Source organism: Monodon monoceros, unplaced genomic scaffold (genome assembly GCF_005190385.1).
Source record: "Monodon monoceros isolate NGI ecotype Baffin Bay Population unplaced genomic scaffold, NGI_Narwhal_1 Super_Scaffold_7, whole genome shotgun sequence".
In the NCBI taxonomy this organism is placed as follows: Eukaryota; Metazoa; Chordata; class Mammalia; order Artiodactyla; family Monodontidae; genus Monodon; species Monodon monoceros.
This window is the reverse complement of record NW_021703784.1, coordinates 92,368,463-92,387,731: the sequence shown is the minus strand read 5'-3', so window position 1 is coordinate 92,387,731 and position 19,269 is coordinate 92,368,463. Positions and strand designations below refer to the sequence as shown.

The 19,269-nt window shown below is 53.2% G+C and overlaps 1 protein-coding gene across 2 annotated transcripts in view; it reads right to left on the bottom strand.

Annotated features, from left to right (window-relative positions):
• The window catches only part of TSPAN18 (tetraspanin 18), a 182,473-nt gene that overhangs the window by 29,682 nt on the left and 133,522 nt on the right, over positions 1 to 19,269 (bottom strand). The window lies entirely within an intron of this gene.

The window sequence follows — 19,269 nt, the reverse complement described above, 5'->3', positions numbered from 1 at the left end:
GTGATTTCAGCAGTCAAACGGGCCCAGATGGAGACTCCTGTTCTGTCACGTGTGGGGAATTCCGTAGCCGGCTGCTGCTCAAACACTGGGCTAGAGGACATTTCCACTCCTAAACAGGAGAGTACCCCACTCCTGTTTAGCCTAAACATACACACGTGGCAAGTTCTTCAGCTGCCTGCCTCGGTATCTGCTGTATGGCTTTGGGCTATATGCTTACATGCATGAGCTCATTAAATGCCAAGAACAACCCTAGGAAGTAGATATCATACCATCACCTCCATTTTACAATGGGGAAACCGAGACCTGGAGAAGGAAGTGACTTGTCCTTCATCACACAGCTAGTAAGTGATGGACCAAGAATCCACACCCAGCAGTCAGAATCAAAGCCAGCTTTCATGGAAAGGGCTGCCTTCACCCACATGATTATGGTGAATCCTCAAGACAGATCTGCAAGGTGGACTATTGCCCCATTTTATGGAAGGAAACTGAGGCTTAACTGTGGCAAAGCTGTTGCATCCTCTTGAGATTCGAGGCTCTTTCTAAAACTCCAGGCGAGATGTTAGAAAAACTGTGTTGGGGGCCAGGAGTGGGGAAGAAGGCAGAAGCCCAGCCCCATCTGAACAGTGACAGATCCCCTGAAATTGACCCCGGGGGTGTGGGGAAGGGAGGACACTGTCACTACCAGGCAGGACACTGCCACGTGGGTGGGCATCTGGGGGGAGAAGCCCCCGGGGTCTAGGCAAGGCCCAAGGAGCTCTGGGCTGGAACTCTATCCAGGGATGGCTCACAGGGCAAGATGAAGCCAACTCAGGGTCCTTCCTAGAGCTCGGGTTTCTGGGGCACCCCAGCCCCAGGGTTCAGGGAAGCAGGGAGGGGGTCATAGTTTTCTCTTACCCCCATTCTTCCCCTGCCCCGTCCCAGCCCTGGTGCCCCAAAAGCGCCATCCTCTGCCCAGCATCTCAGGCTGGTGGTCATCTTGAGTGTGACACAAACCACCTTCCTCTGGACACTGAGGCTGGGATGAGATGCCTGGGTGATGCAGAAGGCTCACCCGGGGGGCGGGGAGGAGGTGCTGAGCTCCGTGTGAATCTCCAGCGTCTCCTCACCTCCTCTTCACCAGGATGCCCCCTCCCTGATTGTTTTCTCACCCAGTGAAGATCTGCACTAAGGGGAAGCTGGGAAAGGATGGCCTGGGAGATGCCTGCCTGCTCAGCCATCACCACTGCTTCTGCACAGCCTGGGACGGCACCTGCCTTGGCCAGCACCCTGGAGACCTTCAGAAAGTCACTACTCTCCCTGAGACGCTAGGTGCTCCTATGAAAACTGTGATTCTCAGTTTTGAAGCCAAAGGTGTTTGTAAGAATTCATGAAATGAAGCGATATGATGTGAAAACTCTTGGAAAACACTTGGAAACACTGTTCCCATGGGGAGTTATTATTATCAGCATCCTCATATATTGAGAATAGGTGGAAGCCCAAACCATGTTCACTGGTTATCAGTGGAGGCGGGCGTGGGGCGGACCATGGACATCTGGCTTGGTCAGGATGGATATAAATATCTTTCCTTTAAATGGCCCCAAAGTCAAATTAGTTGCTCCAACTTTGTGATAATTGAGCCTAATAATAACTAGTAGTATTGAGCCTTTACCATGTACCAGACTCTGCTAAGCATTTCTCCTGCATCCTCTTATTTAATCTTCACCTAGGAGGTAGGTATCATTATTATCCCATTTTACAGATGAGGAAACTGAGGCTCAGTGAATATAATTAACTGGCCTGGATTCATTCATATGGTTAGTAAGACCACCTGGCCATGAATCAGGCCTAAGTCTGCTAGACTCCAAACCAGAGCACCTGATAAGACATTGATCCACGGACATGGCACAAGAGAGAGGACGCCAGAAAGAGGGGGTGCTATGCCCCAGTCTCCAAAGTTTCCAACCCAGTGCTGCTCTGCCCTGAATCAGGCGACCAGGCAGTGTCCCAGGGAGCTGGCTAGCATCCTCCCCCATGCCAGCTGGAGGCCTTTGGGGGATGACCCCATCCTGCCATCCCTTGACAGATGGGAGCCCTGAGGCCCAGAGAGGGGCAGAGACGGTGTGAGGTCACGCAGCACTGCTGTATTCTCCTCTGCAGGCCCCTGCCTGGGCCAGACAGCTTTATTAATCTTGTCAATCCCACTGCCCCAGATGGCGGCTCAGTTCCATCTGCATAGAGCAGGCCCAGGAGGGGTTCTCTGATTAAGAAGAACAGCTCAGTTCATAAATCACTCCTTTTACTTTCACCGCCCCCAGGCCCCGGGCATGCTTTCTGGAAAGAGAGAAAAGAAGGCAGGTGGACAGGGGCGATGGAGAAGCCCCCATCGGAGGAAGCAAATGTAGATCTGGGCTGGAGGGAGCCGAGAAACGTCTTGTCAGCACTCTGGCCAGGTGAGGGCGCTGTGGTGCAGGGAAGAGCCTCAGGGGGTCCCAGGGGAGCGGCCTCACCTGGGTCCCAACCAGTACCGGCTCTGCCCCCAACAAGCTGTAAGACGTGGGCCAGCTTCCTCACCACCTGAGCCTCCATCTCTCCATCTGTGAGATGGGCATTCTCAGATCTAACTCCCAGGGTCACTGCGTGGATGGAGAGATGGTGTAGGAAAAAGCACTTGAGCGGCTGTACGTCCAGTTCCTTCCTTCCTGTGCACGCCGGGCACCTGCTAGTGCCAGCACTGGGCTGGGTCCAAGGCACGGAGACCAGCGGCTTCCCTCCCTCAAGGACTCACTAGAGCCTACTGAGAATTAATAACCCGGTGCTCAAAGAGGAGTGTGAACAGCCACCTCAACCAAGGGCGTGCCGGGCAGGAAGGGAAACAAGTGCTGACTGCCTGGTGGGGCTGCAGGGGGAGCCTAGAAGCTGGGGGGCCTGTGTGTGGAGGACAGGGCAGGGACCGACATTTATTGAGCCTCAGTGAATACTGCAAGCCATTGTGTTATGGGCATTTACCTACAATGATCCTCCAAAGAGATCTGCAAATTATCAATAGATAAATAACCATCGTTCCCTTTTACAGAAGAGGAAACTAAGTCTCCAAGGGGCTAGAAAGGCCCCAGAGCCAGAACTGACCCAGGTTTGCCTGACTCGAAGATGCAAGTGTTCCTTTGTCAGGACTTGGGGCTGAGGCTTGTCAGAATAACGATGATTCTTGTCATCAGGTTCCAAGCTGGGGGGAGGGGGGAGAACTTATTTGCTAGCTGGCGGTGCCTAATGGGCCTCATCCCAAGATACACGGTCTCATAAACAAGCAATTGGCCCGAAATCCCGGCGTGCCTGGTGATAGCACGGACACGGGGACATGGACACAGCTGATGGGGGACAACATCTAATTAGGCTCCTGGGGGCAGAGCCTGTGGTGGATGTAGCGGATCCTAAATGACAGCCTTCCCCGGCCTCCACACTGGAAGCAGAGTGGCTGCAGCGTCTGGGAAAGCACAGTCTGTAGTCTGTGAGCAGAACCAGGTCTGGGCACTGCGTGTTCCTGCCGCAAGCCCTCTCCTCTGCCGTCAGAGAATCTTCAAAGAAGGAAGCCTTAGTGAGGGCTGACTCCAACTCTCTTTTTTCACACTGGGGGATGCTGAGGGCCAGAGAGTGGAAGGGTCTGGCCCAAAGTCACACAGCAGCGCCAGAACCAGGAACTCCTGATTTTAAGCCCACTGCTCTTCCCACCACTCAAGGCAGCCCACTAAGACAAACATCTTAATTTATTTTGACTTCTGAAAGCATTTTACACACATTATTTTATCGAATCCTCCCAACCACCCCAGGAGATAGGCACTCTTGTTTTATACATGAGGAAACTGAGGCTCAGAGAAATGAAATACCTGGCCCAAGGTTGGAGAAATTGCTGGGACAAAGCAGGGTTCCCATCCTTCTGCCCTGGCCGTCCTCCAGAGGTGTGGCCTGGGGACTCTGGGCTGCTGGTCCCCAGAGTGACCCTTGCCACAATCCTTGCCCCCTGCCCCATGGACCTGGACTGGACTCAAGCCACAGAAGGCGCTCATCCCTGACACTTCCTGGGATGGGTCCATGGCTCCATCCTCCTGCCTTTGCACTGAGATGGCCCATTTGCAAAGGCCTCTGGGAAGGCTCTGCACCTTCCACCAAAAGCTGGTGGGCAACCTGGCTGCTTCCATGGGATCCAGAGAGTGTCCACCCCACGGCCTCTCTGGATCAGCAAAGAACAAGCTCCCTCCCAGCCAACTGTTATTCTGTGGCAATTTATATCAGAAAACACTTCATTTTTATGTTCTTTCATTCATTTCCCATTTAGTGAGCACCCTTGGCCTTTGGGGGGAACCCACAGCCCCAGGGGACCTGGGTCTGGGGGATCTGCCAGTAGACTGTCTCTGCAGCTCCTCCTGTGCTAGGAAGTGTCACTGTGTCCCCAGCCTCCAGGCAGCCCTCTCCCCGCCCAGCCTGGCACAGGAAGCGGTGACTTCCGGCAACACCTCTGCTTCACCTGGCTGAGTCTGTCTCATTATTCTCCACGGTGCCTCCTGGAAGCTTTTGTTAGTCTTTACGCCAACCAGAGCCTGCAGCTAGCTATCTCTTACTGTATACCTGGCCTTGAACTAACGGCATACAGGTCCTCACAAGAATCCTAGGAGGTGGGTCTGCTCCCCACTGACCTGTGATTGAACCAGGCTCAGAGACGAAGAGCAGCCTGCCTCAGGTCACTCAGCCAGGCTGCAGGGGTCCCCTGGCCTGATCCCAGAGCTGAGCTCTTAGCAAGGGTCTCTCACTTTCCCCCCAACCCTACATAAAATAAAATACATAGGGTTAAACCAATTATATTAAAATATGGTTATGAGAATATTTAAAAAACATTTGTAATATGCAAATACTTCTTTATCAACCCATTACATTCAAGATCCAATGATAGGTTCGATAACTATTGAATCTGCAACAGTTTTGGGGTGATATGAAAGTGTCTGCTTCTATATATTGATGGCAACATTACAAGTACAGCTGATGGAGCTATGGCTTGTTGCCTGTGATCATAGTTGGAGGAAATGCTCGATTTCAGTTAGATGTTAGTGAAAGCAAAGATATAATCTTCTCCCCCAAGTTCACCAATTCCTCGAGTTCCATGTCATCCATGGACCCTGGGATAGGCACTCCTGCCTTAGACATAGCTCATCCCTGACAGTAACGCCCCACCCCACCTGTGGCTCATCAATCCAGTTTGTCGCTCACAATCTCCATCCCTCCCCAGACAGAGGATGCCCTTTCCCCTCAGCCCCCACCCCCAGCAGAGGGGCAGAAAGTTTACAGCAGGAGCAAAGGGGACCATAGGGGCAGGGAAGAGGAGGGGTATCAGAACACTAAACTGACCACAGCCACACGTGGCCACCTTCCTGCCCAGGGCAGGAATAGGCAGCTTGGGTGGAGGTGGAGGCCAGGGAGCCAGCCAGTCTGAGAAGCCCCTGGGAAGTTTGTTCAGCCCTCGAACTTCCAGGTTCCAGCCCTGAGATTTGGATTCTGTGGGCTCAAGGAGAGGCCTACCGGTCGGTCTTTCCTTCTGATCCATCCCTGGGGGGGCGGGGGGGGCGGAGTCTACACTGTCAGGTTCAAAGACCTCAAGGTGAGAACCCCCCTGAGGTCTATCTGGAAGGCCAGGGCTCCAAGCAGGCTGAAAATCATGCTCCCCAAATCTAGGAGGGTAACCATGGAACCAGCCAATGGCTGTCTGCCAGTCAGATGCCCAGCGTCCCTCCCCCATCACCCCGGGCAGCCAGAGCCCAGGTTCTCCGACGTGACCCAGCCTCCAGCACGTGGCTCAGGGCCTCCTCCCAGCCTCCCCATCTTCTGCCTTCCCTCCAAGGGAAGAAAACTGAACGATGATTCCACGCCACTGGCCTCCTGTTGGGACCAGCCAGCACGTGTCTGGATTGTCTGCAGTGGAGATTTTAATTCCCTGGAAATCCTCCTGCCTCTGGAGAGAGCCTGGGGCTGGGGAGAGAGGCAGCAGTCTTTTCTGTTTCCCCCAGGGTTTGAGATGGAATAAAATATAGGAAAGGAGGTGCTTTGCGAACTAAAGAGCAGAGTCCAGGTGGAGATCAGAAGAAACTTGCAGGACTGGCCTCATCCCCTCGGGCTTACTTCCTAAGGGGGCACTCACAGGATGAAGTGGAGGGGGGAACAGGCCATCCTTATGGTTTGCTGGTGCATCTGTGCTGGCCGGAAAGGGAGACTGCCCGAGAAAGTGACTCAGAGTCACCCTCATCCTGCAGCCAAGGAGACTGGCGTCCAGAGGGGAAGGGACTTGCAGCAGACTCAAGGACACACAGCAGAGTCAGGGCCGGACGGCACAGTCCAGACTCCTAGCCTGGGTGCCACACCTGCCACACCTGAGGGCCGGCCTCAAAATGCATCCCAGGCGATGCCAGGCCCCTGGGAAAGGTGAGTGTGGAGTCAGCGGCCGCAGCCACTGTATACTCACACCGGGATTGGAGGGGACAGGGCCAGGGAACACTGGATGTGCCCTCAGCACTTACCATTGCTGGCAGACCTTCTCCACCAGATATAAGCCTTTGGTAGCCAGGGCTGTGTCTCCCACTTCCTCTGAGTCCCCTCAGGGCACACAGGGGGTACTGGATGGAATATTATCAATATAATAACTGCTACTGCTTTGTGTGGGCCAGGAGCCGTGCTGAGCACTGTTCCAACATCACCTGAAATGGGTGAATTATCCTCAAGTTACCCGGGAGTACACGGGGGCCCAGGGAAGGTGAGCAAGTTTCCCACAGTGGCCCAGCTGGTGAAAGCAGAACTGGGGTTCAGACTCCAATCCAGACAACAGGCCCACAAGACGGAAGCAGGTGAAGAGAACAGGCTGGCAGGCACGAGTCCTGGATTCAAGTCCAGACTCTTGAAAACTGGGGAGAAGCCTGCCCTTTCTCTGACCCTCGAGACCTCTGGCTGTTTCCCACGGTGACTGCATCTATAAGCCCCGGTTGGGAAGCAGAAGCCCCCAGCCCTCCCTCCCACTCGCTCTTGCTTCCCAGGGTTCATCCTTCTTAGGACTGGAGCAGCAGGAGACCCTTTGAAAGACTTGGTAATCCATCCCAAAATATGCAGGGCTGTTGCTGGGGCAACCTGGCTGCCACACAGCCCAATTTAAATATTTAATGGCTTCGCGGGTATTAAGGGGCCCTGGGAACTGGGCGGGAAAGGGCACAGGTCTGAACCGGGGTAAGGGGGCGGGGAGCCCGGGCAGCTCCTGCCAGAGCAGCCCCCTCCCCCATGAGCCCCATCAGAGAAGGGTGCCTAGGGCTCCTGGCTTCTGTTGCCGTGCTTAGTGTCTGAAAGGAGAAAAACAGGAACCCAGGCAGTGGGTGAGACACGGAATTCCACTGCGGGGGTATTGGGGGGGGAGAGGGTCCAGGGGAATCTCTGTTGCAGGTGGACTATTTTTCTTAAGTGCCTACAGTACGGCAGACATTATGCTAAGGTCTTACATTCTCTCCTTTGAGCCTCACTATAATCCTATGGGGCAGGCATACTACTGTTCCCAATTTACAGCTGAGAACCGGGATCAGAGAGGTGAAGCGACTCGCCCAAGGCCACACAGCTGCTGAGTGGCAAACTTGAACCCAAGGCCGGGTGGCTCCACAGCCAGTGCTCTTTTAGCTACATCTATCAGGAGCCAGGCCAGAAACATCGCTGCTAGCTAACACCTGTAACAGCGGTCATGTATGAAGTCCTTTCTAAGGGCCGGGCACTGTGCTAAGGGCTTTACAGGCTCTAATTCACTTAATCTTCACCACTACCCTGTGAGGGAGGCGCCCCCATTTTACAGATGTGGAAACTGAGGCCTCGAGAAGGGAAGTCAGACACCAAGATCACAGGGAAGTGGGGAAGCCTGTATTCCAGCCTCAGCAGGACACTCCAGAGCGGGTATTCTTCATCTAGTTCTTAGCCCAAATTTAGAAAGTTGTATAACAAAAACAACAACAAATAAATAAAGATCAAATTTAAAATCCTTTTTCACCCTGGTGCTTTGTCCTCATCCTCCCAAGATGGATAGGGCGGCAAAAGGAAATCCTTCCAACTACTTAGTAATAAAGATGAGTCGCCCTGAGGTTTTTTGGCTTCAGCCACTTGCTCTACACACAAGACATGGGCACATGGACAACAATGTAGACACAGCCTTGCAGACACAAAGACACATGCATAGACAAACATATAAAACTCAGACACTCGTACAGGCATCCAGACAGATATAGGTACACACATAGGTACTTACACAGGCACACACACACACACACGCAGATGTGGCCTCCGGTCGCTTTCTGCCTGATGGAACTGACTACAGTGTCAGGAGAGAGATAGAAAAGACATCCAAAGTCATTTGGCCAATGCCTCTGCCAAACTCAAGACTATTTGAAACGGCCGAACTGATCTGATCTTGTTCTTAAAGATCTTCAGGAAGGAGGACAATCCCCATAGCCTCATTCTGATGTCTCCTCCTGAAGTAGGGAAGTTCTTCCTGGCATCTAACCAAATTCCCTCCTGCTTTACATTAATCACAATGCAACTCCTGACATCAGTACTCTGCTTTACAGCTCCCAGATCCCTCCTGTTTCTGTGCTCTTGCTTGATCCTCATAGCCATCCAGCAAGGCAAGCAGAGCAGAGATGACTATATAGTATTTTATGGGGAGTAGGGCCCAGAGAAGTTAAGGAGCTTGCCTGAGATGACACAGCTCCCATTGGAGCTGGGCTTCAACCCAGGTATATGCTGCTGATTTCACGGCCCCTTGAACTACACCAGGTGCTATCAATGTCCCATGGATTTCACTTTGTCTTCTCCTGTCTGCAGTGAGCCTCCTTGGATCTCAGCCTGTCAGTGTTCAGCGAGGGGAGGGCACTGACCCTGGCTCACATCCCTCCTGCCTGAGTGATGCCCTGGTGCAGCATGGGGGATGGGGGCGTCTCAGAGTTGGGTGATCCCGGAGTTCCCCCACGCAGAGGCAACCACATCCTCCCTCCCCAGAAAGGAGTTTTCCTGTGCTGAGAGCAGGCTGGTGAGGCTGTCCTCTCCTTCTCAGAGCATCCTCCACCCCATGGCAGGCTCCCTCGATTCCCCAGGGACCAGGAACTGTCCCCAGAGCAGAAGCAAGCCACGCCCCGAGCCTTACGCCCACAGGGCGCACTGCCCCACTTACATTTGCTTGGTGGTAAATATTAGAGACACTGGGTCTTCCCAGGGCAACTGCAATTCATTCTAGTCACCTGGCCCGAATTAGGGAGGCCACAACCCCTTGCCATAAACGGAATGACGACAGGTATTTGGAGCTCGAGTTAAGGAGGAAAAACAATGGAAAAGCAGAGAGACCATGACTGAGAGTCCTGCCTGGCTTGAGAAGATCCTGAGAGGAAATGAATCAAAAGGAAGATCCGGGGCCGGGGCCTGAGTAGACGAACAGCCAGGAGTCAGAGAGACCTGTTTTCTTTCCTCCCCATAAAATATCATCCCAGCTGCTCCTAGGAGCCCTAAAGAAAGGTGTGGGCAGGGGTGGGGGTAGGGAAAGGGCTGGGCTTAGACAGACACAGGAACCGGGCTCAGACAAAGGGAGTGCTTCATCCTTCCACAGAAGCCTGTTCACCAGCGCCACCAAACATCGGTGATTTACAGGCCGGGAAGGATGCTGGCAGTCCCACCAGGAAGCCGCAGGGATAAGCAAGTATTTGGATCTTACAGGGCCCCAGGAGAGAATTTCTATTTCCTTCTGACAAAATAATAACTAATAATAAAAAATAAAACTTCTCCAGGCCTTGGTTTCTCCATCTGTAGAATGGGGCAGAAAGCCCCACCTTGTTCATCTAATGGGCCGGTAGTGTCTGGGCAGCCCTGGGCAGCCTGCCTGCTGCAGGCTTGGCCCCTCTCTGAGGCTCTAGTGGATGACAGATGACTCATGCAGAGCACATTACAAGCCAAGGATGTGCCCTTGGATTAGTCTGCTGTGCCTGGAAGGCCTCTTCTCTTCTCTGCTGAGGCCCAATAGCAGTTAGAAGGGGCAGGGAGTCTGGTGTGCAGTTTGGGTGGATCTGAGCCAGTCATGGCTTCTGCATCCCTGGGGAGGGGCGCAGGGTGGCTATGGTGGTGATGATCAGAGTTAACACTTACAGAGTGCTTACTCTGTGTCAGGCACCGTTCTAAATGCTTCGTATCTATTAACCTTTAATTCACAATAATCTATGAAGTGGGTACAATTAGTATGCTCATTTTACAGATGAGGAAACCGAGGCACAGAGAAGTAAATTAACTTGCCCTGAGTCACACAGCTATTAGGCTAGCATTTGAACCCAGGCAGGTAGTTCCAGCATCTGAGCTTAGAGGGTGTCCAAGATGTCCCGAAGTTTGTGGGGCAAACCATGGAGCTCTCCAGAATTAGGAAACCCACTAGAAAAGAGTGTTGCAGTGGGAACTGGGGGCTCAGGGTCTGGAACTTGCTCTGCTGCTAACTAACCATATGACGTCGAGCAAGTTACTTGCCACCCGCCGGCCTCCGGGGCTTCTCTGCAGAGGCAGCTTGCAGAGTGGCCAAAGGCATCAGAATGGCTGGGTGGAACTGTCTCCCCGACTCGCTACCTCCATGGCCTCGGCCCCTCTGAGCCTCAACAAACGTGCGATCTTGCAGGTCCTGTGAACGTGGATGGGACTGTGCTCCATGGAAAGCTCTAGAAGTGGAAGCTTTTGTTGTTCATTCGGAAGCCACGCCTTTTGCTCATCCACAGTTTCGTGGCTCCCAGCACCAATGCTGAGCAAACACCTGGGTGTCGTTGGCTCCGCTTTGGGTGGAGAGTACTCACCGTCCTTTTAGAAATGGAAATGGTGGCCTGAATATTTGATGAGCAGGCCTCATCATTTAAAAATGTAAATAAAGCCCGGTCTGTAGCCTCCAGAGCTAAATGTCAGCAAAATAAAGGGGTCGGGGCTTAAGAAGGCCCCATGAAACAAGGACACTGGGGGTGGAGGGCAGGTGGTCTCGCCCCTTGTGAACGCCGATCTTAGGGTGCGTGGGGTGTGTCTGAGCGTGGCGGTGAAGGAGGCCACACAGCCACTCACACGTGCTTCAGCTGCCCTGCAGACCACACAGATCAATGGTGCCACTTGCCTGTGTGTCCCCTATTTTGTCAGGGACGGGGTGCTCAGAAGAGGGCTAACAGAGGGGACTTCAGGCCAGGCTCCAATCAGGCAAATTGATACTTTTTCTGCAACCCCAGAGGATATAAGGATAAAAGGTCCAGGGATCTGGATTCAGTTTTGGACTTCACGGCTACCAGCTGGCTCTGTGGCTGGACTAAGCCCCCTCTCTCTGTCTCGGGTCCTGAGTGGCGGGCTTCCCCTCTGCCTCTGCATCTCCGAGTCTCAACTCTGTCTGCGCTCTCTTCCCTCTCTGAAGGCACGTGCACATGTGTGCACACACACAGACACACACACACAGACACACACACACGCTACTGTGACCACTTCCTGCAGGGGTGGAAGGCTACCAGCTATGGCGGCTGGAAACATTTTCTCTTAAACCCCACCTCGTCGGGGGCCTGGACGTAGATCCCCTAGCCCTACCCTGGGAGTGTGACCCCCAGCGGGCAGTGGCCACGTTTACTTTAGAGGATCTGCACGTGTGAACCATTGTACAAAGCCTGCTTGCCCAAGGCAGCCTCAGGACTGCCGGCGCCCTGCTGGGGCAGAGGGATCTTGGGGGAGCCTCCTTGCAGAGAAAAGGAAGAACCTGGCAGGTGTTTCATTTCCCCCTGGCTGCCCAATAATTAAGAAAGAGGAAGACTCAGCAAGTTCAAGGGGCAAGTTTGGGGTTTCCCAGGGACCCCACAGGGATGGGGAGGGGGGTGGGTGTACAGAGCAGGCTTTAGGATGAGGCCATCCTGGGCTCCAGTCTGAGCCTATCCCCGGGCGCTCATGTGACCTTGAGCAAGCACCTCTGAGCTCCTCGAAGGTGACTCCAGAGCCACCAGGTCCCTGACTGCTGTGCAGACCTGGGTCGCATCCAGGCAGGCCTAGGCAGCAGGGCTGCACCTGGAGCTGAGGTGAGTGTTGGCCAGATAGCTCTGAACTTTGCCTCAGGCCATTACTCCAGCAATTGTCTCTTCCTGGGTGTAATTCTGAACAGTAAATGTTATTGGAGAGCAGATCCTGTGGGAAACATTTTCTGTAGAGGCCTCATATTGGACTTTCCAAGGTAAATGTTCCAGTAAGAGATAAGCCCAAAGAAAATCCTGGATCCATTACCCGAGTGAGGCAATGGGGGTGGGGATAAGCCACCTCCTAGCTGTGCCCTGGGGCAACCAGTACCTCCCAGTCAACTGGGATGAATGAAATATGGAGTATGCTTAGAACAGGGTCTGGCATACAGCGGGGCCTCTGTGAAGGCCCACTCACATTGCTGGGCCCTGGGTGGAGAATATATATTTTCACATACATCCCACTGAAGGTTTCTGACAACTTTGCAAGGTATAATATCCTTGGTTCATGGAGGAGAAAACTAGGATGAAGACCCTGAAGGATTTAGGATTAGGGCTGACCTGTGTGCATTCTAAAGCCCAGGGCTGTGCCCTTCTCTCTGCTACGTTTCAGTTACCTCATACCATTTTAAGGTCCCCTTTCCCTCCAAAATATGGACTTAGGGATCCTTTGCCCGACTTCATCAGTGATGATCAAAGAAACCCTTTCTTCCCAAAGAAACCCTTTCTAACCTTCTTGTCCTTGCCACGAGGTTATACCTGCCCAGCTGCTCCTGGAGGGGACTGGCCCTCAGGGGCAGTGGCAGAGGTTCAGAGGGTGGCAGGGGTCTGAGAAGCCAGGACCTGGGAAGGAGGGACCCCGCCCTCATCTGTGGAACCAGTTCACCGGGAGAGAACAAACAATAAGAATGTGTTGCACGTCTACAGAGCTGCATGGGCCACACACGGTTCTCACTGGCTCTTGACTATGTGGTAGATGCTCTTATTACCCCCATTTTTCAGCTGTGACAACTGAGGCTCAGAGAGGTTAAGTCACTTGCTCAAGGCCACACAGCTAGAAAGCAGCAGGGCTGCTCCAGAGTCTAGGCTTGTAACAACAGCCTGACACTTGCCCCTCTCCCATCTGTGGTAGCAGGAGCCCTACGCCTGTTGCAGAAGGACTGATAGCCAGAACCTCCATCCTGCAGGCCCGTCCCGCTAGGGCCACCAGGTATATGTGGGGCCTGCAGTCTGCTGCCCCCAACCAGAGTGGAGTGGTGTCCTGGTGGATGGGCTGTCACGGAGGTCTCCATCACTTTCCCATCTTAGAGCATGTCAAGGCTTGAGGGCCCCCCGAGGTCCTAGAGTCTGTCTCTTTCATATTAAAGATGAGAGCTCTGAGGACCTGCCCCCAGTCACACAGCATATTCTGAAGGGCTTCAGCGTTATGTGCTGGCTTCAGATGGTTTCGCCCTCTTCTGTTCACTTCTCAGGGGGGCTGTGGCCAGCTGCAGAGTCTCAGAGGTGACACTCGGGTCGGGCCCCAACTCCCAAAATGTCCCAGGGAGGGAACACTTCCCGTGTTCTATGTGCTTCGGCTGCCCTCTCATTTAATCCTCATGTCACTATTAGTATCCCTATTTACAGATGAGATGGGGTCCCGGAGAGGGGACACCCCTTCCCCAGGGTCACAAAGCTTGGAGGAAGAGAAGCTGTGGTCCTCTGCCTTGAGGCCACTGGCAGGGAGTAGGGGTCTCTGCATAACCACTAGCCAGCACAGGACAGCTTCCAGCTCTGTCCTCCGGACCTGAGACTGAGGCTGCCTGGCTGCCCCACTCCCTGGTATTCAGGCTACATATCTTGGAGTTCATTTGGAGGAAGGGGACAAAGCTTATGAAGATGCATTGCAGTGGCCGCCTTGGGGGCTCTTCTGGCACAGATACCGTCGGGGTGCCTTTGGATTGGCCTTTTTTTTTTTGCGGTACGTGGCCCTCTCACCGTTGTGGCCTCTCCCGCTGCGGAGCACAGGCTCTGGACGCGCAGGCTCAGCGGCCACGGCTCACGGGCCCAGCCGCTCCGTGGCATGTGGGATCCTCCCGGACCGGGGCACGAATCCGCGTCCCCTGCCTTGGCAGGCGGACTCTCAACCACTGCGCCACCAGGGAAGTCCTGGGTTGGTCTTTTGATCGGACACAGCTTGGGAGATGGAGCCTCCCAGCCTTGGGACCAGGACAGCTCTTGTCCAGTCAGAGGAAGAAGAGAGCTAAGACAAGAGTCATCCCTCACCAACAGCAGAGGGGCTGCCACTCATTCCTGCCCAGAGACAACTTGTCTCTGGGTTTCCAGAGGATAATGGGACACCTTCATCCTTCCCCCTGTCATTCTGGCCTCCAGGTACTAACTAACCATGGGGACCAGAAACAACCAGCCCTGGTTGAAGGAATCGTCTACCCCCCAGCCATTTACTTACCCCCATTGCATCCTCACAACAGCTTACAAGGCCCCCCACACTTTGCTGAGCTCACCTCTGACCACCCGCCTCCTCCCTCACCCCACTCCAGCCAGCTCTAGCCACACTGATCTCTTCCACATGGTAAGAGCACGCCTACCTCAGGGCCTTTGCACCTGCTGGTCCTTCTGCCTGGGACTCTCTCTCCCTCTGATATTCCACACAGCATATTCCTTCACTTCATTCAGGTCTCTGATCAAATTCCTCAGGGAGATCTTCCCTGACCACCCCCAGCCCTGCTCCCCAACAACCTAATATAGTCCCTCTCCCCAGTCACGTCTATCCCCTTGTTGTTGACACTTATCCCCAACAAAGTTCTCTTCCGGTTATTTTTCTTCTGCCTCCTTCCCTTGAATGCCTGGTTCATTGCTGAATCCCAGCATCTGGTACAGTACCTGCCACAGAGTGAGTGCTCAATGGACGTTTGGGGAAGGAAGGAAAGAAGGAAGAGAGGGAGGGAGGAATCAATCTCTGCACGGGCCTCTTTCACACATTTCTGATTTAACTCTTGCTAAAACGCTATCAGAAGATGAAGGACCAGCTACAGAATTTGTGGGGCCCAGTGAAAATGAGGCGTCTCTTATTCAAAAGTTATTAAGACTTTCAAGATGGCAGCGGCAGAGCATTAGACCAAATGCAAGGCTCTGTGCCACTTCCCAGCTTGCATACCTGTGAAGCTGGCCCTGAGGAGGTGTTATTACCATTTCCACTGTGCTGCTCAGGGATGGGAGGATCAGAGAGGTGTAGTGGCTTGCCCAACGTCACACAGCATTATGCTATGGCTTAGAACCTCACAAACTCTCCCTCCTCAGTTCTTGCAGTGGCTATGGAAGGAATCCTGTTATCCCCACTCATCTGGAAATCTGGGGGCCCAGCCCAGAGAAGAAAGTGGGAGAGCATAATTGTCTGGAAATCTCCTGTTTCACCTCACGTATTCATGCCATCTATATATATATTTTTTCATTTGATTGCAAAGTATATCCACAGTTGTTTTAATATAAAAATAAGGTATTAATCTTCCAAATCTTTGAGTGTACTGATGTTCCATTAGGACACACAGGGCTAATCCTGAGATTCTCTGTACCCCCGGCTTGGAGAGGAGTACCCCAGGCCCTGTGGGTGCCCACAACTCAGTTGAAAAAGCACCATCCTAGGTAGAAGATCCTAGCATAGGCTCAACAGCCAACACTGCACAATAAATACTAGTTTCATCACCTCACTCATTGCCTCCCTCCTGCTTGGTCCAAAGGGAACCTCCTCCAGGATGGCCTCAGACTCAGATGGCAGAGAGCCTTGCACAGATCTCATTATTCCAACAGACGGGGTGGGGGAGCCTCCCTCCTAGGGAAATGTGCCTCGGCCTGTTAACAGCAAGAGGAGAGCGTTATTACCCTGCTCAGCCAGCCAGGTTCACTTGCCATGCTAACTGGAACACGAAATGGTTTGTTCATACGGTCTAATTTGGGAAGGCCCACGCAAGGGGGTCTCTGGGGTCAGGGTACGGCATGGGAGAGGGGGCTTCCAATGGTATCGCCAAAGGGGGCCAGGAACATGGCTGAAATGCTCTTTGGTTTTTGGTGTTTGCTTTGCAAAATGATGTCTTAATCCAGCATCCAGAGACTTGTAGTCTGTCGCGCTGCTGTGTGTGTGCGTATGTGTGCGTGTATATGTGTGTGCACACAGTGAATATGATGGTCAGCGGGCGTGTACACCGTGCGTACGTTCACGATGCCGGGTATAGGACTAAGAGATGGGGGGAGAGAATAGAACACAGCTGAATCGCACCTAAAGGCAGAAGCAGCGGTCTAATTTTGAGAGCGCAAACAAAGACGTCTATTTTCCCATGACTAGCTCACCCAGCCCGTATTAACACTAATTAGGAGGACTGGGAATTCTCCATAACTTCATAATTACTGTTAACAGACTTCACAGGGGCCATGAAGGAAATGGAACACCCTGTCCCGTTTTCACAGCCAAGGTGACGATGGTTCCGGTGGTCACTCTGTCCCCCTGCTCCATCCACAAGGCTCTGGGATTCCCCCAGGGACCCCAGATGCCCAGACTGCCCAGGATGACAGAGGCAGGTGGGCAGGGCCTCCATCGTGGGCTGTTTTAACTACATCACGTAGGTGAGGGGGGCCTGAGTAAGGCCTCTGGGGAAAATTCGCTGGCGTTGGGGGCTGGGAGAAATGAGGCAGGAGTCCACGGAAGATGTGGAGCTACGCAGGAAGGGACCTCAAGTTTGGCCTTGGACCTGGAGGCCGAGGAGTGAACAGACCACCCCACGCCGATGCTGACCCACTGCTGCCAGCTCAGGCCGGCTGTCCTGGGCGCCCACCCTGCCCCTGCCCAGTCCCCTCGTAGCCCCTGTCCATTAAGATGAACCATATTTTAAAGGTGGTGCCGAAGAGTTGGCAAGATCACAGCAGCGACTTCACAGCGTCACTGGGCCCCTCCCCAGCCTGCCGTAGCCTGCAGCCAGCCAGCTTATGAAACCACGGTTAAGCCATTACGGGGAACCCCTCAGCTGCTTGGCGGCGGACGGCCACTTTTGCCAGCTGACAGGCGCAGGGGCTTCCCAGAAGCAGCAGTGCTGGCCCTTCCCACAAGCCTCATTCGTGCTCAGAAAGACCCTGCCCTGGCTTCCCCTCCTCGGCCCTGGCAGTCCCGCTGCAGGCGCTGAGCTGTGCGGGGCCGCGGCGCTGTCCCGCTTCCCTGAGTGTCTGCCTGTGCGTCTGTCTCCACTGGTGTGATCTCCCCAGTCCCCACTCCCAGGAAACGCTGTCCGTCTGTCCAGCGCTCGGGGCCTGGCTCCGCTTCCAGAAGACAGTTCTTTGTTCTTCCCTGTCTGCCTAGAATCTGAGATTCTCCATATATTAGGGAGCTTAAAGGCCCCTTTCTTAATCATATTAAAAAGGGCTAAAAACGGTATCGAATATTAACTGCCTACTGGTGATTTTTTTTCTTTTATTCCTTATATTCAGGTGTTTTTTTTTTTCTTACTAGGAACATGTATTATTCATATAATTAAAACAAATCATTGCAAAAGGGCCATTTAAAACTCACACCCTGAAGCTGCTGGGTCTTTGTGAGTATTGCAACCTGGGCCTGGAACACCTTTTCTTTTCTTCTCTGCCTGGAGAACTTCTTCTCACCCTTCAGTGCCCCGCTTGATGTCTCCTCAGCCGTGAAGCCTTCCCTGATTTCTCCAGCATACTGTTTCTTTCTTTTTTTTTTTTAATTTTATTGAAGTATAGTTAACTTACAATGTTGTGTTAATTTCTACTGTACAGCAAAGTGACTCAGTTATTTATACATATATATATATTCTATTTCATATACTTTCCCATTATGGCTTATCACAGGACATTGAATATAGTTCCCTGTGCTATACGTAGGACCTTATTGTTTATCCATCCTATATATATGTGTTTGCATCTGCTAACGTTCTGTTTATTTCTGAGACCCTCATTTTGGAGATGAGAGGATGAGGCTCAGAGAGGGGCAGGGGCCTCCACAGGCCTCACAGCTAGGTCACCGGCAGTAAAGTTTGCACTAGAACCCAGAAGTGCTCCTTTTACAGCACGGGCAGTGGGGGAGGGGGAGGTCGGCGCAGGCACTAGTTGATTCTCAGTTCCCCCTTCCTTCCCTGGAGCCAGAGCCTGCCCTGTAGAAGAGATGGCCTTGACCTCGTCTTTGTTCTCAGGAATGAGCCAGGGTGCTCTTCTCCCAGCCTCCAGCGGCACAAAGCAGTGAAACACCGGGAGTAGAAGTGGAGAATGGTCCAGTTGTTGTTCCACCAAGGGGACGGGGGACAGGAAGCACTGGGGCCTTTCCTCCCGCTCTGGACCCTGAGGCTGCGTCTGAAAGGCCACCCCGATCAGGGCCTCCCTGCCCACCCGGCTCCTGCCCTGGTTGAAGGCCGGGCTCACACGGGGCCAGGACTTCGTTGCCTTGAGTCTGAATCTCAGCTTTGCCACTGAACAAAAGCTCTGATTTCACCTATTTGAGGCTTACATTACCAGAAATACTACTATTTCCTAAAACAAACTACCGTTTGTTAAGCACTGCTGGGAACAGGGGCCTGGTCAGGTATTTTATATACACCACGGCTCATCACGACCATACTCTGAGGTGCCTATTGTCACTCCCATTTTACAGGTGAAAAATTGAGGCTCACGGGGAATGAAACCATTTCCCCAAGGTCAAGAACTAGAAAGTGACTGAGCTGGGACTTGAGTCTAGATCTATTTAGAGGTCAGTAAGCCCGACTCCCAAGGTAGTCTTACGGATTGGAGGAGATCATTGCACAGGTCAGCTGCTCCACAGATAATAATGCACTGAACATTATAGCTTCTTCTCATTTTCCTTCCATAATGAGGGCGAGCGCTGGGGGGATCTGGGCTGTGGAACCAGCTCGGCTGACGGTGGGTAGGGAGGCGAGACGTCTGGGGACCTGGCAGGAGAGGGCAGACCCTCTGGCCACCCCGACCCCCCGAAGCCCCAGGGTCCAGATTCGCTCCTAGACAGAGTATTGTTTCAGAGTAAATATTTTTTACCCTCCAGCTTAATCCAGACCAAGCTTATCTCCCCACTGAAAAGCCCACGGTCCAGAGAAAGTTAAGCCCGTTGCTGCTTTCCTAATTGCAGGCTTGGAGCTCTGCTTGGGGACACCGGTCCCCTGGAAAAGCCTGATAAGTGGTCTGGTATTTGGCAGTGGCATCAGAGAGGCTGGCTCTTGGCTGGGGGGCC